The 25,735-nt window shown below is 39.6% G+C and overlaps 1 long non-coding RNA gene across 1 annotated transcript; it reads left to right on the top strand.

Moving 5' to 3' along the window:
- Nucleotides 1–19,321: 19,321 nt before the first annotated feature.
- On the top strand, nt 19,322–25,345 carry LOC121233780. The gene is made up of 3 exons (XR_005933888.1): nt 19,322–19,333; nt 19,427–19,429; nt 24,782–25,345. It is a non-coding gene; the product is annotated as an uncharacterized LOC121233780 (long non-coding RNA).
- Nucleotides 25,346–25,735: the final 390 nt, after the last annotated feature.

The raw sequence follows: 25,735 nt of genomic DNA, 5'->3' as shown, positions 1-25,735 counted from the left end.
CAAACAGTCATCAATTTAGATCAGATCCACAGCAACATTTAAAAAATGATTTTGTTACATGCCCAATCCTCAGATAATAGAACAAATTTAAAGGATAAACTATATATGGCCACTAATAGTTCACATTCTTGAACAAGTAATTACTAAAAAGCAAGCCCAGAACAGAAAAGAAACTTAAACAGACATATCTATAGCTCCTTTTTTTTCTTATTTTTTTTGTGATAGTCTTACATTGACCATACCTGCCATTTACTTCCATTAAATTGCTCATGGAATAAAGCACTCTTTATCCTGAATAAGAGAATCACAACCTTGTCTTTAATGGGGTTCATGTCTATCCAATACCAGGCATATTTATTTAATAGCAGGAACTCCAAGCACTTTCCTGTGATTTTCTGAGCTCTGCCTTTGACCCTATTTATTACCTGGACTTTCTTTTTAGGAAAAGGTAACAAACTGGAAGTTTCTGTCGGATGCTCAAAGTCAATAGTACTTGCTTATATTGACAAGAAGAGAGATTCAAAGAATCTGAAAAGACCCAAAATGAAAATTGGAAATTTAAAGGTGGGTTGGAGCTGTCAGCTTGTTTTTATCAGATCTCAACCTTATTGCAGGTCTAACCAGCCATGGCAGATTGATTAGGGTAGTAAGTTACATCTCTGTTCTACGAGACAGGCTGTCCTGGTTTCAGATGGGATAGAGTTAATTGTCTTCCTAGTAGTTGGTATAGTGCTATGTTTTTGAGCTAGGTATGAGAATACTGTTGATAACACTGATGTTTTCAGTTGTTGCTAAGTAGTGTTTAGTCTAAAGTCAAGGATTTTTCAGCTTCTGATGCCCAGCCAGCAAGAAGGCCGGAGGGGCACAAGAAGTTGGGAGGGGACACAGCCAGGGCAGCTGACCCAAAGTGGCCAATGGGGCATTCCATACCGTGTGACATCACATCTAGTATAGAAACTGAGGGGAGTGGGTGTGGGGGGATCAACGCTTAGGGACTGACTGGGCATCAAGTGGCAAGTGGTGAGCAATTGCAGTGTGCATCATTTGTATATTCTAATCCTTTTATTATTACTGTTGTAATTTTATTAGTGTTATCATTATCATTATTAATTCTTTCTTTTCTGTTCTATTAAACCGTTCTTATCTCAACCCATGAGTTTTACTCTTTTCCCGATTTTCTCCCCCATCCCACTGGGTAGGAGGGGGAAGTGAGTGAGCAGCTGTGTGGTGTTTAGTTGCTGGCTGAGGTTAAACCACGACACAGGCTTAGGATTTCCCTAGTTAACCTTTTGTGCCTTGCAAGTCTCTTTCTGTGGAAAATAAAGCCACTCACTGCAGCAACTGGAGAGTGAGAACAACAGTGAGCAGGAGTTTGGGTGCTGTTACAGAAAGGGCAAGCATGGGGGTCCAATTGCATGAAGCACTAGGAGGTGCATGAACAAAAGGAAGATTGCAAGATAGCCACCTTGATTCCCCATTCCTGTCAATACCGGTTTTGTGAAGGATGGTGAACAGCAGCGTGAGTGAGGACACTAGTGTCTATTACCACCTGAAGAAGTGGGAGACTAATTTATTCAGTAATGTGAATTGGCTGTGCTTGTTAACAAACAGAGCTGAAGAGTGTCTTTAATTGCAGCTCATGCAGGGTCCAGTACATTTACATACAGAAAGAAAATAATTTGGTTGTACTGTTCATCACTGAAACTCTTCCTGGGTAGAGATAATACCACAGAGGTGAATTTACAGTGCCCAACAATTAAGAGAAGATCTTATGATGATCTCAGCCTTGCCTCCACAAATTCTCACGGCACTTGCTTTACTTCAGAGAAGTCACATTACAGGCACTGAGTATCACCAAATATTTCCACACTTAAAGATATACTTTTAAGGTATAAATGATGATTAGGCAACTGTTTCCCATAGGAAGTGAATGAGATTTGGTACTCTATTTCCCTATGCACTTCTAAAATATTACATTGAATTTCTGCCCATGAAAAGAGATAAATCAGCTAAGACCTTGATTTACCTCTTTCATAGGGCTGAAATTCCATGAAAGAAAATGTCTTTGTGCAAAAGACTCACTTCAAAACTCAGAAAACTCATCAGCTTTATGAAAACCAATGCTTTGACAGCATATATTCTATTTATTGTATTGTATACTTGCTTGTATTATATGATTCAGTCACAGTTCTTTCCAACTTTCTTAAAAACAATAAGGAAGTGCCTTTCCTTGAATTGTTTGTGTCATTAAATTCAGAGAAAGGATAGTTTTGTTGCATTGGAGTCAGGAAATGGGAGGCCTCTATATGCAAAGAACCCTCATAAGGTTTGTCCCCAAGTACTTTTTCCATGTGCTGACCTAATTCCCCGTCTCTATATATCTGTACTCACTGACCATTTTAGTTGTGTTAGTGATCTAATCCTCATGTTCTCAAACTACAAGCACTGGACTCCTAAGCATTGCTTTGACAGAGCTAATTTCTTAGAAGTCGTAAAATCCCATTTGACACAAGGGGCTATTTACCATTTTATACTGAACCACACAAACAGCCTGCAGTACAAAACAAGCACCATTTCCAAGCTCTAGTTTGCAAAGCAGGTAACGGAGCCTGAAACGATGACTCGTTCTTCACTGTAGCATTAGCTTATATAGAAACTTGTCCTTTAAAAAATAAAACAAAACACTCTGTTCTATCGTTTCTCAGTAACCATGGAGCCACATGGGGGAAAAAACCCACCCAAACCCAACACTGACAAGAAAAGCTGTGCTATTTTGTGGTCTCTTATATGACAAGAATTACTTTTATGACTTCACTAACACATCTGAATGATCAGTATTATCTTTATATGCTAAACAATAGCTCCTTGCCACTGTATGTCCATCCCCTTTTTCACTGTTATATTTTCCCCCCACCCCCCCCCCCCATAAGATTGCCTTTCCAGAGTCAAGCCACTGTATACCAGAAACTGCACACAAGCAATAACAAAAGAGTTAAACATTTACCATCTCATAAAATGATTTTAGCCAGCAGGATTTTCTAGTAACATATAGTACAGACTAGATGCTGAGCAATTCAATATCTTCACGATACTTACAATTAGGAGGTTTTAATTACCTGCTTGACAAGGACATTTCCTTCCATGATTTATGAGGTGAATAATTAAGTACATGTTATAGGTGCAATTGTTGTATCAGTCAATAGTCTACCATCAATACAAGTATATGCCATATGACAAAAATCACTGAGTGATTCCTTGGTGTAATAACCTGTGTTCCAAGATTTGAAATAACTCAACCATTCCCAAGGAATAAGGAGCAAAACAGCAAAACAAAACAGACATTTTCCTCTGTTATGATTCTGTTCATCCAGTTGTGTTAACGTCTCATCTGATTACTCTTCTGAAGTTTTAAAGGACATTCAGAATCCCTTCAATGGTGTTTCCTAAACCATCACAATCTTCACTGGCGTGAAATTTGATCCTATCATAATTGATCAAAATTCCCATGCATTGTAATGCTAGCAATTCACTCAGTACAGAGGGGGTTTCCACAAGGAGAATGGCTTAAATGTCAGTCAAATACTTTTTAAAATAATCTTTCTCCCTCTGCATCAAGCATTGCTGTTTAGCTGCTATAGACCCTCCAGAGATGGTAACATCTATAACTACTGCTGATCTGTTTGGCAAGTTCTGCATCTGCGTGTGTTTAGCCACAACTTATGAGTCAAGCTAAGTAAAAAAGAGGTGTAGAGGTGGGTGTGCAGTGAAGGGTAAGTAAGAGTAAAGTATGAGAAGCTAGTGAAAGTAATCAATAGCTGTCATCCCAATACTGATGTCCTTCTACAGTCCCCCTCCAAAGTCATTTGCCCACTATGACACATGTGTATGCAGCATGCAAAAAGCATGGAAATTGTCTAGTACAACATACATTTAGCAGCCCACCATGTGGCCAAGAAGTAAGGTAACTTTTTGTATACTCAGCCCCATCTCACACAACAGACATTGAGAGGTAAATGCATGAAGCTACAGTTGACAAAATCCACAGAGAAACCAGGATTTTGCTAGAAGAACAGCCATATTTATTTTATATTCTTTTACGTATCAGCTTGCTGGCATCCAACCCCTGCCAGTAAAAACTACACTTTAGGTTAACAGTAAAATTTGTGTGTAATCAAAGTCTTTCTTTTCAGAAGAACCTCCTAGGCCTCTTGAATTTTTCTTTGCCGTTGACAGCAGTAACACCTTCAATAGAAATACTGCATGCTCTTATGACATAGTCATTAACTTTAATCTGATCTCTAATTCCTTGAGTACAGACCTTTAAAACCAGCATCTTGGTTATACTTTCAGTTACATTAATTTCATGATACAGTAGCCAAGTATGGCATTACTCCTGTGCAATGAAGTCAGATTTTTTTTTTTTTTGCAAAAGGACACAATGCTCCTGAGAAAGACAATTTCCAAATACGTCTGTAACATCTACAAGATCAGAAGTTCTTCAATAACAACTGGGGTCCTCTTCATATTTCTGAAATTCAAACTTGGCTGACTCGTTTAGGGGTTTTTTTGTAGCATTCAAAATCAGCACTTTCCTCTACGATATCTATATATAAACAAGCAGCTTAAGTGTGAGTCTGTCCCTGTGGAAACAGAATAAGGAACTGCTGGTGACAGGGCAGACAAATCTATTCTTTTTTGTGAGCTCCATGTTGGCTTGTAAAAATTTTTTTGAGCAACATCTTCTCTATTGCAGCCTCCAGGTTGGGATAATTTTTCAGTCTTTTATTGAAATGCAGGTGTTATCTGATAGAGAATGAAGAAGAGGAATTTGCCTTTTGCCAGGGAGATTATGTAATACCTGAATTTGGTCAAACATGTCCATGCTAAGCATCATATACCTGTGAACTCATGATAGATAAACAGCTCTCCTACAGATAACATCCTTACTATAAGGCCATGATTTCTTGTTTCGTTGCCATTTGTACAAGGATATAGCCAAAAGAAAACAAAATATGATCTCCACAGTCTTGTAGGCCACTGAGGACAGTCGAGGAAGTGACACCCTGATTTGCTTTGCCAGGAAAAAGCTGTCCAGTGACAGGAAAATGCCCCAGGATTTGAACATAGGATGTTTTAAGAAACCAAGTTCTAGGTATGGTAAAAACAGCTAGCTACTCCAGAGATCCCTTGGGAACTGTAATTTCAGCAGCTGAGGTTGAAAAGCCAAAGGGGATTCAGTACAAGACACAACTGAGCAGTTCACTGGTGGTAGTGAGATAAGCAGTATTTTAAATTTTTTAAAGTAGTTTGAGACATATGTCTGTTATAGCTTTATGATGACAGGAGAGCCATCAAGTCAAGGCTGATCTGCTAGAGCTCTGTGACAGCTGGGGGAGACAGCAGAAGTAGAGGGGATTTTGCAGGTTGCATCAGCAGATCAGTTTGGGACCAAGTATCAACATTGCAAAAGTTGCTGCAGGCTCAGCACTGTTGACAATTCACAATGGATCTGAAGGGGACTGCTGCTCAGATCTGAAGAGCTGTAGCAAAACAGCAGATGCTGATGGGTTACTGTTAGCTACGTTTTAGGACTGAGGTTAATTAACAAAACCTTCATGACACCTGTCCACATGATACCTGGCTCTAGTGCTGCTATTAACTACTCAGAGGCAGAAGCAATACATTTCGTGAACAGAAGAGACAGAAATCCATTATGAAATGCTGACTTCTGCCTTTAGCAGTTGTTGTGAGGTTGCAACTGTTTTCAAGCAAAGTCTAGCCTAGCACAGTGGATCCTTCCCATTTTTAGAGAAACATCACTGCAGTGGAAGCAACTTTCTCTGGCTTCAATGCAAGAGTTTCTCTCAGTTCAATCCCAAAGTTCTGTGGCACTCAAGCAAACCTAAGTGGCAAGTCATTTTCTGTAGTGAACCAGATACCAAAAGATAAGGATGAAACATGAAAGAAAATAGTGTGTTGATAATGAGAAGTATTCAAAATGATCCATATGTATATCTGTGCCATCTTAGAAGAGACACTTCAAGCCTACACTGCTGATGTTTATCAGTAAGAACAATGATGCTTTGTACTGACATGTCATACCGAAAGTTGCCTTAGGTTTATGCTCACCATTTCAAATTCCCCCTGTAGTTTCATCTAGAGAATTTATTTTTACTTACTCATGTGGAAGAGGATACAGTTTTTGCTTTTAAGCTACAATAGAGAAGTTGGAGTGGCAAAAGGTCCAGCTGACGGACGGCTATTGAGGGACTAATTGTATATCATGCATAGGATGCCACTAAAATAGTACAGATAGGAGAAAGGAAAAAAATAATTGGACTAGGAATGAAGAGGTCATAACTGCAATTGATTAGCTCAATCCCCATCACTTGTTACTGCAACAACTGATTGTCTACATAACTTGTAAATGGTGACACATGTACTAAGGCAAAGTACAAATACAAAGGATTGATGAGGTATATGTAACCAAAATACAACTTAAAGTATAATGATACTTTAAATCATCTCCAACATGGGCATTACTGTATTTTAAAACATGGTTTGGAGGCACTGAAGCCAGAAAACAGGAAAGAAATTTGCTTGAACAACCAGGCCTAGAATACAGGATTTCTTAACTATCTCCAAATTCAAGACCCTTAAACAACACAGACTCTAGATTTCAAAAACAGCTGAGGATATCCAGTGGTCTCTGGGTCCAGGTTGCCTTGGCCAGAGGAAGGAATGATATAACATGTAGGGAGTGGACAAAAGAGACAATCCCCAAGATCTCAACAGTAGGGTTTTTTCCTGTGTTGCGAGTAGCTACTAAGCTCATTTCAAACATGCTTATGAAGGCAAGTTATTGGCACTGGAGAAGCAAGAGTAAGCATCCAGGTCCATGTTTCCCCAATTGCTATACAGGCTCCCAGTGAGGATTGTGAGGGGATTAGCAGGCACAGAACTGTCAGGCAGACATAGCCATGCACCCAAACATAGGAGGTCAAGAACAGTTTTTCTTTATTGTGTTTTTCTGTTTCACTTAGTTCCTTCACGTGCTCTAGTCCTCTCCAGAATGCGAATTAAGTTACTACAAGAAAAGGTAATTTGACTGGTACTTCCAGCCTGGAGAGACCATAATCTGCCCACTCTTGAGCTGATCCACAGGCACCCTGTACAATTTATTACCATGGTGTTGCATGAAGGAGGATTACAGAATACCAACTGTCACAACTCATTATGCAGCATCTAATGCAGCACATAAAGGCTTCCTGCAATGTTCCTGAAAGCTAGGGGAGATAACAGTAACTTAATAAAGCACAGCTCTGTGAGGTGTTGCTGTTTACTTAATACACAGTTGTCAGTCACCTACATGCCACTCCAGGTATCCAATCTTTAAGGAAATAAAAGTGCAGTAGCTTTTCAGAAAGCATTGGCCAGAAGGTCCCATTTTCCCTATGGGCTCAGGACTCATCATCAGTTGGCAGTCAAGATACTTAGTGTCTCTGATCAGCACAAGAGTTTCCAGAAGGGGTCATTCAATCCAATGCTTAGGACTTCTAAAATAAAAAAAAAATGGCCAGAATGGTATCTCAAAAGGACCTGTCAAATTTCCTGCTTTAGGACCTAAAACAATTGGAGAATTTTAATGTAAAACCCCTGAAAACCTTGTCTGATCCTCTTAAAATCAGGTGATGCCTACTGGTGCACCCTGAGTCATACATGAGCAGGAGATAAATTGCTGGATAAAGCATCAGGTCAGTCTGATGGGTGTAAGAGACTGTGTTGGACTATATTTGTCTCGACTTTGCTGACCATTTGCTAGCCTCAGCATCCTGTTGCTGCAGGGAGTACGTGCTGAAGGCCCTGAAGAAATCACCATATCTGCCTGAAGCTAGCAGTCTCTGTGGAAATGGCTGGACTCTTCGGAAAAACTGTGTACTCCTCCCTCAAAAAAGGAACTGTAAGGCACTGGAAAAAGGAACTGAAAGGAACTGCAAGGGATTCATAATCAGCGCTTGAAACTGGGACTTGATCATCGTCTGTCTGCTGCAACCTAGAACTTGGACCCCCATCACCTGCACTGAGACCGAGCCAATGGGACGTTGCTGGCTTCGTGGTGGTGGTAACTAGTCTTGCTGCATCTCTCCCATTTTCTTGCTTAGGCCTGCCTCTTTTTCCTTTCTTCTTCCCTCTGTCCTGTTGCTATTATCAGTTGTTATAGGAAATAAAACTTCTAAGGTTGTACGGCATCTGACCTCGTTTGTGTCTTAATCTCACTCTTGGGATCATTTAAGAACCCTCCCTGATACTGGACTGGGACAATGGCATGGCTTGAAATTAAGCAATTCAGACAAACACATGATTTAATAAATGATAAGTGAGTGTGAAGTGCCCCTATTGGGTAAGATCTTACCTAGAACTTTCCTCTTTTACAGAAAGCACCTCTAAGGACAGACATCCTTTGAAAATGTAGCTGTTAACCCTTTTAAATTTCTTGTGTCTGAAATTGTATCCACGACAGGTACTTTCCTCAACTAGCACTAAAGTAAACCAGCGAACCTTGCATTGAAGATCACAGCTACTTCTTATCTCTAGAGGCTGAGGACTTGTTTGCTATGGTCTTGGACCCTTAGTATGGGTTTATTTCATTCCAGCAGAGTATTATGTAGCTCCTTGGGATACCTGTTTACTACAGATATAGTGTCTAGAAGCTTGCTTACAGACCAAAAGCATACTGAAGTAGTCACCGCACCATCACAACAGAAAAAGAACCTGGTTTTAGGTATATAGTACATCTATGGGTGGGGAACAGTTTGTACTTATTTGCATTAGTTTGAGCCTACATTTTCTGCATTTCCTTGACTTAAATAATTCAGATTATTAATGACAAAGTAGCTGGGAACAGAACTGGTTTTGGAGCTACTGGAATGTACGTTTATTTCCTCTTGAAGAGACAGTCCTCTGAAGCTATTGTAGCCTTTGTCTTACAGCATGAACTAGGATCATTCAAGCAGTTATTGCTGAAAGAAGTGTAAATATGCAACAGACGGACCCGCCAACGGTCACTGCAACTGCTCATGTAGCAGTGTTTTCCAGGGTTTGTCTGCTGACAGAAAGAAATGGGCACTTAACAGTAGTGTTTTTGTAGTTCTGATGGTATAAAAGGCAAGGTTTGTAGTCAGGGTTTTTTGTTTTGATTTTTTTCCTAGCTAGGGCTTCTGGTTTTGATACCAAAAAGCCGGTTGAAGAAACTCTCTAAGACTCGTTTTGGAGTTTTAGAAAGCAGGCATTCTTTATTACAGCGCTGGATGCACAGGGGATATTTCTACCTAGCATGCATACCACCGCTTTAGCACTAACAGGTTATATAGAATAACTAATTGCATATTAATCAGATTAGTATACTTATACATAAAAATAATTGCAACTGATTATCTTAGTACTGCCTACATCCGACCATGTGCAATGAAGGATCCATTTAAGTCAAAGGGCTGCTTTTGCGACCACCGACCCATTTGAAGTTCTTGTTGGCTGTCTTTGAAGTCTTTATTCTTGTCCTTGTTCTTTAATCTTGAAGCTTAACGCAGCTTCAATCACATGTGGTCAGTTTCAGCATTGTTCTCATCTAGCGTACAGGAACATCTAGTCATAAGAGCAAAGAACTGCAAAACTTATGAGTAACTACCTCTACTAGTTAATTGCTTGGCTATAATTTGTCTATTGTTTCAATCATAGTGTTAGTATAAGATTTCTAATAATTATTTACCAAATCTCACTTTTACAGTCACCTAGCAGCAAACCAGTTTCCACGGCTGGTACAAAATATTAAAACCATCAAAATATTTAGACATACCATACAGAATGTATGGAAATATGCTATCAGTTTAATAAAAATAAACAGCCTTTCAGAGACAAAAGCCATTCTTTAGGTAGAACATCTTTTAACAAGCCCATCCATCTATGCTCATTTGCATCCAGACTCTTTTGGAAGAAGGGGTCAGATATTCACCATCACACTTCAGCTGTTAACCCGGCTCTGTTTCTTATCTTTATTGTTATTGTTTTCCTCCCGAGGCAGATCCTGATCTTACTTGCCAGACTACTTCACATTGCTTCCTTTACTGCTACACAATCTCTATAGGAAACGGTTTTGTTGAGTGTGACTGGTGGCCCTAGCCAACCCCTTCTCACCCTGGTGTTTCCAGACACTCCAACCTCCCTATACCCTCCCAGTTTAATTTTTTTTTTTTTTTTTTTTTTTTACATTAATTTTAACTGAATTCAGCCAAGCAGCAAGTGATATACACTGCTGGAGACCAAAGCCATCTAGTTACCTTCCTGAAAAGTGCTGTGCAGTTGGGGCAGTGGCAGAGTACTGCAGTCCCTCCTGGCAGAGTGGACTCACCTCCTGCCAGACCAGGTTCACACATGGCTCATTCAGCCCCTGTTTCCCTCCAGAGCTTGTCAGCACAGGGCCACTAGAAGTCCTGGACCAATTGTGGCAAGCTCAGGCTAGCCATAATTCAAAGAGAAGGTCACTCACCTCTGACTGTCAGCATTTCTCCATGCTCCACTACACAGGAGTAATGCACAGAAGCAAGCACCATTTGGGTAATGGAGACAGTCAAAATTCCCCTGGTATTTGTAGCCCTTTAAGACTTTATTTCTAGTAATGTGACTCCTCATCTTAAAAAATTTATCTATATTTTTAATTATTATTTTTGGCAAAAGTAACTTTCTATGAAAGTTTTTTTTGAAAGTACTGTTCAATGATTTTATGCTAAATTGTTAAGATTTTTATAGGAACTATTATTGGAAACTTTTTAATAAACATTTCTATGCAGTGACCCTATCATATTCTGAATGCTTCTACCAGAAAGCCACAAATACCCATGAAGAAAATAAAAAGGATTACTTTCATAGCAATTTAAATTTTTTTCCATTTTTGTTTTCCCCAGTGACAAAACAGTCTTAAAAGATGACTTAAGTAAAACACTTCATAATCTATAACAAGGCCACCCTATTCTACTATTCTCACCATTTTCAGCCCTTTTCTTACATGTGCACATACACATTATTTTTTAAGCTTGATCTCCCTATACATCAAGCACAAAAAAAATCCAGAATGTCAGTATATATGTTACCGAAATCCAGAATAAAACTCCTTAACAGCAATGAGAAGTTAAGAAGCAGGCAATTTGTTTATTGCAGCGCTGGGGACACAGGGGATTGCTCCTCCAAAGGTGTGTCCAACTTAGTATCAAAATCCATCAGTTTTTACAGACTTTTTCTGTCAGGTCATTGTTACATAAGCTCTTTACATAAAAATGCATACTATGCTCGCTCTTAACTTTTATAATGATTGGTCCTTTGATTATATAACCTTATCAATATTCTTATTTAAAAAACAATCATTGGTCAGTTACACTTAGCTTTACTGATTGGAATCTTTGATACTCAAATTAAGATGGGAAGGGTAAGGGGGTTTTCAAGCAGCAAACTGGTGTCCATGACAGTTTCCTTAGTTTCTTGAAACAAAACATAGAAAAACCAGTAACTTCCTGGTGAGGTTTCTATGGTTAGCTATTTCAAACTTTAACAATGTTGAAGTTCCTATAGTCACACATAACACAGTTCCTAAAGTTTCTATGGCTACATTTCAAACTTAACAATCCTATACATTATGCTTCACAATTTTACTTCTTAATCAAACCTAATTCTTCTATGTGATTAAATTCTGGTTTTTTTACCAGAATATTTGCAACATATATGTCCATGCATTCTGAGAAGATACTGAAAACAGAAACTGCAGTTTCCCCCAGCCCAATTGAAAGTAACTGCATAAAGAAACAAAGATGGAGACATCCATGACAAAAGTTAAAAGCTCATATTTATCACACAGCATACTCCCTGCTTATGCATCTCTAAAACATACCGTGCTTCCTGGTAAAGCACTGCTAGCACTGATCACCTTATTCTTCATGTCTTTCAGGCAACATACCATTCATCCCTTTTACTTGCTTTACTACAACAGCATGACAAAGCCCAGTTGTGTTTGGATTATGATCTACAGCAGAGCCCAGAATCCTGCTTTCCACTGAGCTGCTTCCTGGCCAGTGCCCTCTTCTCAACCTGCTGGTTTTTAAAAAAAAAAAAAGTTCTTTTGATGTTTCATGGTTTTGTTTCCTTCCCCCACCCCCCCCCCCGCCAAAGCTCTTTCACTCCCCCACACAACACCATTACTTCTCCTGTAAAATCTGCTTTCCCAAGGACTTTAGCCCCATTTTTTATTAGTTCTTTCCCAGCAGAATTAGAGTTTTCTAATTCTAGCTGTTTTGACAGGAGGTCACAGGCCTCTGTCTGCCTCCAGCACTCCTCAGCATTTCCTTCCTTTCTCTTAAAGAGCTACTCATCCTGTGCTTTTGCCAGTAACATCAAGCCCTTTAGCTTCCCCCATCACCCAGCTTTCCTAAGCATAACCACATTTCCATGAGGACTAAGGGAAGGAGGGAGGTTCACACTGTGCCACATCTCTCTGGGCACTGGCAACTCTGGGAAGGCTTGCTAATTGCAGCCAGCTGCACATCTCTCTCCTCACCCTCCTACCCATAACAGTGTGCTGTCACATCCCTTCTCACACACTGCCTGATCTGCTGACAGAGAAGCAGCACAGAGTGCCTGACTGTCTCACCATCTCCCCACCCACAGAGTTTAGCACTAGCTGGTGGGCACTCAGCTGCCAGGCACTGTCGTCAGTAGTATGAAACCCCACAAGGCTCCCAGACCCTCCTGCACCTTACAGGGCTTCCAATAGCTTCACTTAATCTGCTTACCAAATGTTGTCTGCAAAGTGCTTTTGGGAACTGAGAGCTGCCTGAGAGTTTTAAAAGGGTCATCAAGAGAAAAAGCTATTGGTTTGCAAAGGATAAGCCCTGTGCTGTTGCCCAGCTCCATCTTGCTACCTTCCTTGACTGCTCTGCAGGACAGCTATTTAAACTCCACTTGGCAAGTAACATACCATGCTCTGTAGTATTAAACTTAACACAATCCATCATTTCCTAAAGTGAACACTCTAGGAGAGGTTTGGAGCTCTCCTCAGACCAAATTCATCATTCCTACTGAAAAGGACTATATGCCTTCAGCCAGTAAACTCTTTGTGCTTTCCTCTCTCATTGGTTCCTAATTCAGCACCTAGGCCCACAGAAAAGATGTTCTTGTCAAAGCATGTATTGGCCAGCATAACCTAAACAGCTTTTTTTCCTACCTGCAATAGATGTGGCTCTGAAGTCTGTCCCATGGCAAAGCAACTCTTTGGTGAAGCACCACACTATTGAAGGGAACTGCTTTGTGAATGGTCTGATGGGCATCTGTTGTGTGGAATAAAGATGCTCAATGAATAAAACTGGAAGGCCAGGCTAGAGGGGATGAAAACATGTGCTGTGGTCTTTGATTTCTCCTAGCAGATAATTCTGCTCTCTAGAGACAAGGGTGTTATTTTGCCCCCGGGGCCAAATAGACTGATGCACTTTACGCAGAAGAGTGTGCATTAAAGTCAATGGGACATCAGTTTGAGGCACATAGGAGCAGGTGGGAGAGAATCCAGTGAGGTGGATGATTTTGTTCTGGCTGAGAAAATGAGAGACTTGGATAAGCTGCTGCAGGGGAGGTGAAAAAAGAAAGGTTACAATAAGGCTTTATCTAGAGCATTTGGAAACAAAACAGACCTGAACAGCTTTTTTTGTTTCCCCACAAGAGGGTGTATAGGGAAGAGGGGTGCAGAGACAGGGAATCTGAAGTTCAAAACCAGAAATATTTTGACAAAGACTGTATTAATCTGAAGAGAAATGTAAAATATCAGAATAACTCGTGTAACATCAACACAGCAGGAAAACTGAATGACACCCAGTTACAGTACAGGAGGAAAAGGACACTGAGTCATACCAGGAAGTAGAATACTCTGACATAAAGCAATGCTTTTTGCCACACTATGTATTTAGAAGGTCAAATTCTCTACCTCAAGGTATCATGAAGGCTTGGCACTTACCAAGTTTCTAGGAAGGAGTCCCATGTACAAGGAACTCCCCACAGAGTTCCATTCATATATAGAGTTCCACATATCTGTATAGAGTTATGATATTAGAATGTATAAATCCATAACATCCATAAATGTTTTTACATATATATATTCTTTAACATGCATTCTGGAAGGATATAAGTCTTCATCCCTCTGGAAATCAGCTAACCACTCATTTAAGGGAAAGGATATTTTCTAACTGCCTCAGCTATTCTTTTTTTTTACCCTCCCAGAAAAATGCATTAAGGAGTATTTTTAATATGTTGAGTTTTCACTCAATAACTGAAAGAACTCCAAAACTAAAAGGTATCTAAATTTTAGGTATGTGAGGGCAGGGGAGTGCAAAAGTCTGAATTTCTTGTTTAAAGAAGTTCTACACAAGTTCTTCGCTTGATTATAAAGCTGCTTCCCACTGAGTAAATGGATATGGTTTTGATCAAAGCTGTTTAAAGTCCTCAAGGTCTAACTAAACTTCCTGATACAGAAATGTGAAATTACACCATTACCATAGAAGAATAAAAACTTTAAAAAAAAAGAACATTATAAAACAAGTCAACCGTAACAGTAAAGAACAGCCTGCATCTTTACCTGACCCCTCATTTATCATCATATTGATAAGGCAAAGGTGCATGGACAGTGAAGATACAAAATCCCCAGCAATCCAATTAATGGAGGCTATTCCAAATAACTGAGAAACAGTTCTGAACAAGTTCTGTGGAAATCCCCTACAGAATAAAACAAAAACTGGTAATTTCTTTTTTACAATCTTTCTAATCCATTTTATAATATTTAGTAACAACAAGTTTTTGGTTTAGATTGCCACTAGACAGAGGAATAAAACTCAATACAGAGAGTATAGAGTGGTAGACACTCATAAGTTTTGTGTTTCCTATAAGAGATATTGCAACCAGCCACAGATATTTTTAACTGAGTTTCATTTCACTCATCTTTGGTCCCATTTAAGTTATAAAACCACATAGTACAAGTACTAAACATGTACACAGAGCAATTTCCAAGTCCTAGGAACAAATATTTAGACAGGCAGAGGTGTTTACTCAGAACCAAATGCCAAGCATCAATTAGTCCATCTGTGATTAACTAGTATGTGTCCTCAGAAGAAAGGTTAAAAATATGCTGTTAGATATTGCATGAGAGAAAGTATTACATTCATTTGGCACAGCATCTCCTACACGAGCACACTAAAGCAGCATCAGCTTGTTTTGCCTGTACCCTACCAGTTCTGTGCAGAAATGATGGACTTCTTTTGCCCTATCACATCACCAGCTTCCCTTACCACCAAAACCACACTATAGTGTTTGTCAGTAGTCAAAGTTTCAAGCTCCTTCTTCCTCCCCAAGATAATATAAGTAGAATCCATTCAAATATCTTTAAATGAGTTACTTTTTCATTTGAAAAGGAACAATCTTGTAATGGAATAATCAGGGGCTGTATTTTGCATAACAATGGCCTCTCTTAATATGCAAAACACGCACAAAAGATTAGCTGCTAGAAGCACCAGTACCTGCTGTACTACTCTGTACACACAACTACTGTTGCCCTCCAGCTACCAGTGCAGCCCTCATCCCAATACACTTAGTCAAACCCTAAAACAGTAAATTACATATTATTCATAATACCTGGCAGAGACTGATATGTCAGTGACAACTGACATAATGCATGAGACACCATTAATGTGTAATTTGTCACTAATGGACCCAGCTTGATAGCTTTCATGGCCAGTTTAAGAAACAACTCAGAACAGATTCATTCATACAAAAGTGACAATCAAGGAAGTCAATGCCTCTTGCGCTAAGTGAAGAATAAAAAGATGATTTAAATATGAATTCCTATGAGAATATAGGTTTGGAATAAAGTGTACAGCTCTGGAGAGTAAAAACCTGTTTATCCGATGAAAAGTATCACACCAGGAGAGGCAGTTTCTCCAAAACCACATTTATTTGACATACCCCTACAACAAACAGGAGAAAATATTTTCAGAAGAGAGAGCAGCTAATTGTTTTTACCCTGACAATGTTGTTTAAAAAAACGCAGTTACCAACTCTTGTCATGATAGCTGGTGTCTTGGGTCCCCCATCCTTAAGAAAAATAGCATAATAATACATACCATGCAGGATTATAAATAGAAATATCTCAAGTCTGAGATGTGCTTAGTTATTGCCACAATGAGCAGAGAGTATTTTTCCAAGAGGTATTTCAGATTAAGACCATAGGGTACCAGCAAGCCACCTAGCACTGCTGAATTCCTTCCTTTAAAAGTAATAATACATTTTTACTGGTATACATGTATTTTCCTCCAAACACCACTACTCATTTTGGGGATGATTCAGAGATGGAGAACTAAATTTCTAATTTATTTTGTCACTTTTATACATCAATAAATTAGAAAAGGGTTGTCTCTGATTAGTGAGAAGCGCCACCAAGTTACATAAACATCCCATTCCTGGGTCTTCTTCCTGGTAGCAAACCATATCTTCTGGCTGTGTATAATAGTGCTAATACTGAAAATGCAAATACATTTGCAGAGTCCAAGATGAGTGCAGCCATTCATTTTACACAGTGGAATGGCAAGGAGAGGTGCAGCAGGGGTCAGGAAGTTTGCTCAGACTTGAAGAAATACCCCACATCTGAATTACTGTCAAAAACCATGCATCTATTCCAGAGGTACCAGTTGCCTGTCTGCTTTAGGTCAAAGACATGAGGCAGCAAAGTGACAATAGACCACCTGCAAATAGCACTTCCTAATTACTAAGTTACATGGTTGCAGGTTGATGCTGAGTGTAATTAAGACAAACCTCCTAATTTACACTTCCACAGCTAGCAGATGCATATGTTGGCCACATAGATACCTAAATCTGCAAAGCAGTGTTAAACTTATTCACAAAGAACCCACTGGCACAATGCACCAGTAAAGACCAGAAGGGAAAAGATGGGAAACAGTCTTCGGTTTAAACAGTAAGCAATAAAAGGCTTCAAACATGACAGCTGAGTTTTGGGGTTTTTTAAATAAATAGCTGACATAGTAATGCTAAGCACAATAAAGTTGAAGATACAGTGAATACGCAGTTTTGTACTACATGAGGTCTTATGAATAATGTACCAGTTTATAAGTATTCCAATATCTACAAAAAAGTTTGCTCATTCCATTGCCTCATGAATTCTCAACTCATCTCTTGGTTTATCTGCAAATTCCTACCTGCAATTCACAGTTTACTTTTCATTTCAATCTCTTGTTAATCACTCAGACAACAGAGCTACCAAATATCCAACAAGTGAAGTGAAATATCTAACAGAAAAAAGACTCCAAAAATATTCATCCAAAGACTTCTGTAGATAAACATCTACATATAGCTTATTTGTCAATATATTGACATAGAACCAGTGGCAGATTGGGAACTTTAAGTAAAAACAGGAATTCACCTGCAGCAAATATGATTTAAAACTAATAGTTCAGTGAATTGCGCTCCATAGGGCAATAGTAGATGTACTAAATGACTAATCCTGTCTCCTCATTTAATCCTCCTAAGCCATTTTACTCAATTTCCTATGGTCATCCATTCCAAAGATGACAGTGAACATGCTTTCCCATTTGAAAACTGAACAGTTTACCTATGTTTGTGACCTACTTGAAAACGTTTATATTTAACATGTATAAAATGCTATTCTTTAAGGATTACATTTAAATTCTGTGTCTAGTTATGTTACTGATTTGTCATTAATTTGTTATTAGAATTAATCATATTTAGTTTTAATATTTTAGTAAAATCATATGTATGTTGTATTTTATATATTTAACCACCAACCAGTGTCTGCTGCAAAATCCCCTGTATAGCCCCGTATCAAGGCCGGAGAAATTGGCTAAATTCATCTAGTAGGAACATTTAGAACTTAAATAACAAGATAAAGAAATACCTGACAACGGGGTGGTGTAAGAGTTGTCAGTACGTTACCTGACAACGGCCTGTTTGGAACGCAGCGGCCGATCCCCAAGGATAGAATGTGCAGTACAAAGCTCCTGGAAGGTCCCTGGCTAGAGCCGTTAGAGATAACCGCATAGCTACTGTCAAAAAGGATGGATTGCACCTGTTGCCATAACATCGATGAAGAAATCATAAACTCTAGACGAACTTTGCTTCATTATAATACCAAAACACACCTCCTGGTCAAAAGCTACCCGCCTCCAAGACTTACCACGCCTCGGAGAGACCTTCACTACGCCTGCGTAAAAGATATTCACATATGCTAATGATTTCCCAAAAATCTAATGAATATGTATAACTTTTCTTGGAAATCTAATGAATATGTATCTATAAGTCTTAATATAAGGTGTATTGTTTTGAAGACAGGTGTGCGTGGTTCGTGAGAGGACTCGCCCGCGCACCCGGCCGTCAATAAAGAAGTGTCTGCTTATCTACACTAAATTGGTGTTGATAAGTTCTTCATTCCGAGCTTTTCGGTAACAGTTTTGGCGACCCAGATGGGACCTCGCTGAGAGAGACCGGAGGAGTCGGGGACCGATTGGTTCCTGCCGGCACCGAGGATTTCTCGGGGATACCCATCGATCCCCGATCCATAAGGCTCTTTGCGACGTCCCCTGGATTTTGGTAAGACACTTCTTTTAAATATTAAGGATAGTGGGTTAGAGTCCCACCGGTATTGTTTGGGGTTAGAGTCCCCCCGAGTGGGTTAGAGTCCCACCGGTATTGTTTGGGGTTAGAGTCCCCCCGAGTGGGTTAGAGTCCCACCGGTATTGTTTGGGGTTAGAGTCCCCCCGAGTGGGTTAGATTCCCACCGGTATTGTTTGGGGTTAGAGTCCCCCCGAGTGGGTTAGAGTCCCACCGGTATCGTCTGCCTGTCAGACGCGGCGAAAGCTGCGCAAGGTTGGACAAAAGGATCCTGAAGGAAGTAGAAGCCTAGGCGTCTGCCCGTAAGACATAAGCGAAAGCTATTGCTGGGTTGGACAATTTGGGAGTGGGTTAGAGTCCCACAACTTTTGAGGATTCTGGGTTAGAGTCCCAGCTTCAAAAGCATTTTGGAAATTTTGGGTTTGAGTCCCAAATTCTAAAGGAAAAAAAAAAAAAAACCAAAAACAAATAAAGAAAAAAAGGGAGAAAAAAAAAAGTGAGATATATTGTGTACTTGGAAGTATCGTGAGTGTTGTAAGTGTGGGATGTGCAATTGAGCATGAAGTGAGTCTTGGCAACGATTGTAGTGTCTCTTATTGAGGTTGGAAGTTATAAAGTGTGAATATATTTGCTGGTTAATAATTTTGCCAGGGGATATTGGTTATGACTCTTGCTTAGGGAAGTCGGCTTTGTCTGTGCCCTGGGCAAGTAGGTGGACTCCATTACCTGGCAACAATTGTTATTTGTATTTATTTAATATTTGGTGTTTGATATATGTATTTGGTATTTGAAACTTTGTATTTGATACTTGGCACTTGATATTTGGTATTCAACATCTGATAATTGATTATTGATTTTTGATATTTGTTATATATTTAATAGATATTTGGTATTGGGTATAAACATAATGGCATTTGCCAAATTATTTAAGAGTAAGAGTATGGGAAATTTGTCCACTGATGGAAAGATACCGAAAACATCTCCGTTGGGATGTTTGTTGGCACATTTGGGTGAACTGTATGATGATTTACGTAAAAAAATCAAATGATTGACTATTGTAATCATTGGTGGCCTCTGTATACATTAGAGGATCAGGAAAGGTGGCCCGTGAATGGGACACTGAATTATGACACCATTCTGCAGTTAATGTTGTTTTGTAGAAGAGAAGGGAAATGAAGTACCTCATGTGGATTTATTTTTTTACTTAAGGCAGAGAAGAGATTGGCAGAATGAGTGCAAGCTAGTTAGTAGGGACAATTTGGTAATGGCTATAACTTTTGATAATAAGAAAGAGAAGAAATGTTGTCTGGCATGTGATATTGCCCCCAAAGAGGATGAAGGGCCAGAGTTGGATATATCCCCTCCCAGGAGAGGAAGGAATTGGGAGTTAGAGCATAGGGAACAGATGGAAGAACCAGAAAGCAGTGGAATAGAGAATGCAGGGGAAGGACCGTCTGAAGTTGTGATTCATACCCCCATTTCTCGAAGGACCCGACAGCAGGCACAAACAATAGCTCCCTTGAGACAGGGAGTTGGTAACAATGGACCAGCGTATGTAAAGGTGCCCTTTTTGGTTGTGGACTTGATGGCTTGGAAGCAGCCAGCTGGAGTATATAGAGAAGATCTTGAGAGAGTTGGCAGAGTAGTGGATACTATAATTAGAACGCAGAATCCAGACTGGAGTGATTTACAGGTGATCTTGGATAATTTGTTGGATGATACAGAAAAGCAAATGGTACTAAAAACTGGCAAAGCACAGGCAGAAGTGGCTGTATTGAGTGGGACAATAGGTGGAACCTTAGAGCAGAATTTTCCGTCTGGGGATCCGCAGTGGGATCCAAATAAAGTAGAACATAGAGAAAGGCTGAGTCGGTATCAGAAATGGATTTTATATGGAGTTAAACATGCTATGCCTAAATCTTTGAATTGGTCTAAATTATATGAGGAGAGGCAAGATAAGAATGAATCTCTCTCAGTGTTTCTGGAAAGATTGAAGGAAGCTGCCAGAAAATATACTGATTTAAGAGTAGAAACAGAGGCGGCTCAGATACAGTTGGCTTTGATTTTTATGGGGCACTTGGCACCGGACATAAGAAAGAAACTTCAGAAGCTGGAGGGAGAGGATTCAAGGAGTTTGAATAAAATGTTGGAGACAACATGGAAAGTATATAATAACAGGGAAAAAGAGGAAAGGAAAATCAGAGAAAATAGATTACTGGCCGTAATCACAGGAACAGCAGACAGAGGACGAGGTAGAGGAAGAGGACGAGGTGGCAGTGGACGAAGAGGATTTATGAATTTTAGCAATCGGAATTTTAATACCCCCTTAGGAGTGAATCAGTGTGCTTTGTGTCGGGAGGAAGGACATTGGAGAAGAGATTGTCCTAAAAATGTGCAGTGTTCAGGAGGAAATATTCAGAAAGAGGTAGCCAGAATGATGGTTTTGGATGAATGAAGAGGACCAGAGGGGAACCCAGCTGAGCCTCTGGTTATAATTAAGCTGGGGGAAAAAGAAGTTAAATTCTTAGTGAATACAGGAGCGACATTTTCAGTATTAAATACTTGTACAGGAAAAATTGGAACAAAAACGGCAAACATAGTAGGAGCAACAGGGAAAGAAGAAAACAGACCATTCCTGCAACCTCTGGATTTGAAATTTAGAAATAAAATAATTACACATGAATTTTTGTATGTACCAGAATGCCCGATACCCTTGTTAGGAAGGGATTTGTCATCTAAATTAAATGCACAAATTGTTTTTGAGGAAGGAGAACTCTTTTTGAAGATACCTGAGTCAAAAACAGGAGAAATCCTAATGATACAAGAAAAAGTGGAGGGGCAAGAAATTCCACCGGAGGTGGATTTTGCAGTGATCCCTACAGTGTGGGAAACAGAGATTCCTGGTAAATCAAAATTAGAAGTACCTGTAAAAATAGATCTAAAAGAAGGTGCAGGAACAGTAAAAATTAAACAATACCCAATTAAACCAGAGGTCAGGCAGGAGTTAAAGAAATTGATTGACAAATTTTTGAAGTATAAAATTTTGGAGGAATGTGAATCTGAATATAATACTCCTATTTTACCAGTTAGAAAACCCTCGGGAGAATACAGGTTAGTGCAAGATTTGAGAGCAGTGAATCAAATAGCCAAAGACACATATCCTGTGGTTACAAATCCTTATACATTGTTAACAGCGTTGAAGGAGATTCATCAGTGGTTTACAGTGCTTGATTTAAAAGACGCTTTCTTTTGCATACCCTTGGAGAAGGAAAGCAGAAAGTTGTTTGCTTTTGAATGGGAAAATCCACAAACTGGGCGAAAGATGCAGCTGACATGGACAAGACTACCCCAAGGATTTAAAAATAGCCCGACAATTTTTGGAAACCAGCTGGCAAAAGAGCTTGAAGTCTGGAAACGGGACAAACCAAGGCCTGAACATTTACTTTTACAATATGTAGATGACATATTGATTGCTACAGAAGAAAGATCTACCTGCATACAGGTAACCATTGATGTCTTGAATTTTCTGGGACTAAATGGGTACAAAGTATCCAGGAAGAAAGCCCAAATAGCATGTCAGACTGTGATATATCTGGGCTTTGAGATTTCAAAAGGGCAGAGACAATTGGGAAAAGATCGCAAAGAAACCATCTGTAGTATACCTGAGCCAAAAAATATCCATGAACTTAGAGCGTTCTTGGGAATGGCAGGGTGGTGTCGTCTTTGGATCATGAACTACGGTCTAATAGCTAAACCGTTATATGAGGCCCAAAAGAACTCTTCCTTTGTGTGGGGTCCAAAACAGCAAAGGGCCTTTACAGAGTTAAAACGCGCTTTAATGTTAACACCTGCTTTAGGCCTCCCTGATTTAACTAAAGGTTTTCAGCTGTTCGTTCATGAAAGACAACACCTGGCACTTGGTGTGTTAACCCAGAAGATGGGGAGCTGGAAACGACCAGTCGGCTACTTCTCCAAACAACTGGACACAGTGAGTAAAGGGTGGCCAAATTGTCTTAGAACAGTGGCTGCAACAGTGATGATTATACAAGAACCTCGGAAATTGACTTTGGGAAAAACAATAACAGTCTATGTCCCACACATGGTGAAAACTGTTCTAGAACAAAAGGGGGGACACTAGCTATCTCCGAGCAGAATGATGAAGTACCAAGTAATATTAACTTAACAAGATGATGTAATTTTAAAAGCAACTAACCTGGCAAATCCAGCTGTGTTTTTAAGTTCCATACAGGAAGGAGGACAATTGGAACATGATTGCCTGGCTGCTATTGAGTATGTTTATTCCAGTCGTGAAGATTTAAAGGATGTACCATTGGAGCGACCGGACTGGGAACTGTATACAGATGGTAACAGCTTTGTAGAACAAGGAGTTCGATACACTGGATATGCGGTAACAACAGACACCACAGTTATAGAAGCAGAAGCATTACCAAGTACCACCTCAGCTCAGAAAACGGAACTTATTGCTTTGATTCGAGGTTTAGAACTAAGCGAGGAGAAGAAAGTAAATATTTGGACAGATTCAAAGTATGCTTTTGGAGTGGTACATGTCCATGCAGCATTGTGGAAAGAAAGAGGATTATTGTCCTCCCAGGGATCAAATATTAAACACCAAGATGAAATTTTACAATTATTACAAGCGGTTCAGAAACCAGATCAGGTAGCAATCATGCACTGTAAAGCACATCAAATTGGAAACACAAAGGAAATTGCTGGAAATAATTTAGCCGACCGAACAGCAAGAAAGGTAGCAAAGGAACGAGCATTGCAAATGGCATTAATTCCCTCCAAAACAGTAACTCTCCCTAGGGAAGAACCAAAATACACAGAGGAGGATGATAAGCTAGGTCGATTATTAAATGCTAAGAAGAACCTAGCCGGATGGTGGATAACACCTAAAGGACAGGTGGTAGTTCCACCCTTTTTGATGAAAGAAATAATTCAAACAAAGCATCAGGAGTGTCACTGGGGAGCAGAGGCCTTAGTAACTTCCCTACAAAAACAAGTGGTATCGCTTAGAATGTTAGGAATAGCTAAAATAATAACTGCAAAATGTGAAGTATGTTTGAAAAATAATCCAATAATCAGGAAAAAGGTTCAAATGGGTCGAATAAAATCTGGTACAGAGCCTGGAGACTATTGGCAAGTAGATTTTTCAGAACTACCTAGGCAGAATGGGTATCAGTACATCCTGGTGGGGGTTGATACTTTTACAGGATGGCCAGAAGCTTTTCCCTGTCGTTCCACACAAGCAAAAGAAGTAGTAAAATGGTTACTACGAGAAATAATTCCAAGGTTTGGAGTTCCTATTGGAATTTCTTCTGACAGAGGTCCACACTTTGTTGCAGAAGTGGTCCAAAATGTTAGCAAAATTCTGGGTATCACATGGGATTTGCATACCCCATGGAGGCCACAATCCAGTGGGAAAGTAGAAAGAATGAATCAAACCTTAAAAAGACAAATAAGCAAAATTTGTCAAGAGACTAATTTAAAATGGCCTCAAGCACTTCCATTGACATTATTGCGAATCAGAGTACAACCAAAGAGTGAAACCTCAGTCAGTCCTTATGAATTATTGTATGGGAAACCTTATGAATCTCCAGAACCAAACCCGAACATGCAGGTAAAAGGAAAACAAGATGTATATAACTATTTACTTTCCTTAGGAAAAACTTTGACTGCAATTCGGAAAGCAGTGGTGTGGAATAGACCACTATCCCTGGAAGTTCCGGTGCATGACTTACAACCAGGAGACTATGTCTATGTGAAAACGTGGACTTCCGAACCCCTGCAGGAACGTTGGAAAGGACCTTTCCAAATACTGTTAACCACCTTCACAGCTATTAAAATTGCAGAATCGGATGCTTGGATACACTACACTCGAGTAAAGAAGGCACCTACTCCATGGAAGATTATTAACCGAGATCCAAAGACTTTAAAACTGACTCTGAAACATGTCTAATTTTTCATATCTGTTTGTGCTTGTTCTTTTTATATTAGTTCGGCAGATAATGATGGTGGAAACCCGGACCAATTTAATGATCAGGAACAAAAGACAAGTGGAAACAGAACAATTGATTGGCATTCCTGAAAAAATGTCCGAAGAAAATTTGATGTTGGGATTGATTAAGGGATTTGCCAGCCTACAAAATGTTACCCAAATTACTGCTTGTTTGCCGATACCAAGAGCAGTAGGGGAATCTGTTCCTTGGGAAATTTTAACTATGAATTTAACTACCTTAGAACATAGAAACAAAACCACCTATTGCAAACAAAGGCCAGTGACTAAATGGTCTGAACAAGTAAAGGTCATTAGAAAACAATGGAAATGGATGGGTAGAGAAGAAGATTGTCTGAAATTATCAAATCATCAATTTACACCAGCCTCTTCTATAGGAGACATGTTTATAGTGGGCAGCCCTATGGGTTGGTGTTCATATGATGTACGAATCAATACTAATGAGAGCCGGAGCATTATGAAATGGAAATGTGGAGAGGCCAATCAAACCGTACCAGAAGAAAAAACAGTTAGCTGGGATTCAGTATGGTCCATGGCCATATGGTCTCAATTTCAATATATGGCCAAAACTTCTTGGTGCTTTACTTGAGATGGGTCAGTTAATACAGCCTGGCCATCAGTAGAAGACAGGGGAACTACATTACGAGAAAAAGAAAATTTAGTGTCTTGGTGGAGATGTGAAAAAATTTATTATTGTAGTACTAAAGACCCAGCAATCGAAAGAATTCCTCCTCTAGCTGCGGCCTTGAAGTATGGCTGTTTGTGTAGAGGATTCAAAAATGATCTCAAATTAACTGAAACATTCATACCCAGGAGGGGAACCTTTTTCAGTTGTAGAAAATCTACCATTCAGAGTCCAGGACATTTAGTTTGAGCATTAAGTGATGGAACCTGGACAACTCATTTATCATTAGACGGCACGGTGAAACAAGTTACTTTAGACATGCCAACTTTATGCCCGATTTGGAAGAAATCGCCATT

Source organism: Aquila chrysaetos, chromosome 13 (genome assembly GCF_900496995.4).
Source record: "Aquila chrysaetos chrysaetos chromosome 13, bAquChr1.4, whole genome shotgun sequence".
NCBI classification, from domain to species: Eukaryota; Metazoa; Chordata; class Aves; order Accipitriformes; family Accipitridae; genus Aquila; species Aquila chrysaetos.
This window is presented reverse-complemented; position numbering and strand designations above follow the sequence as displayed.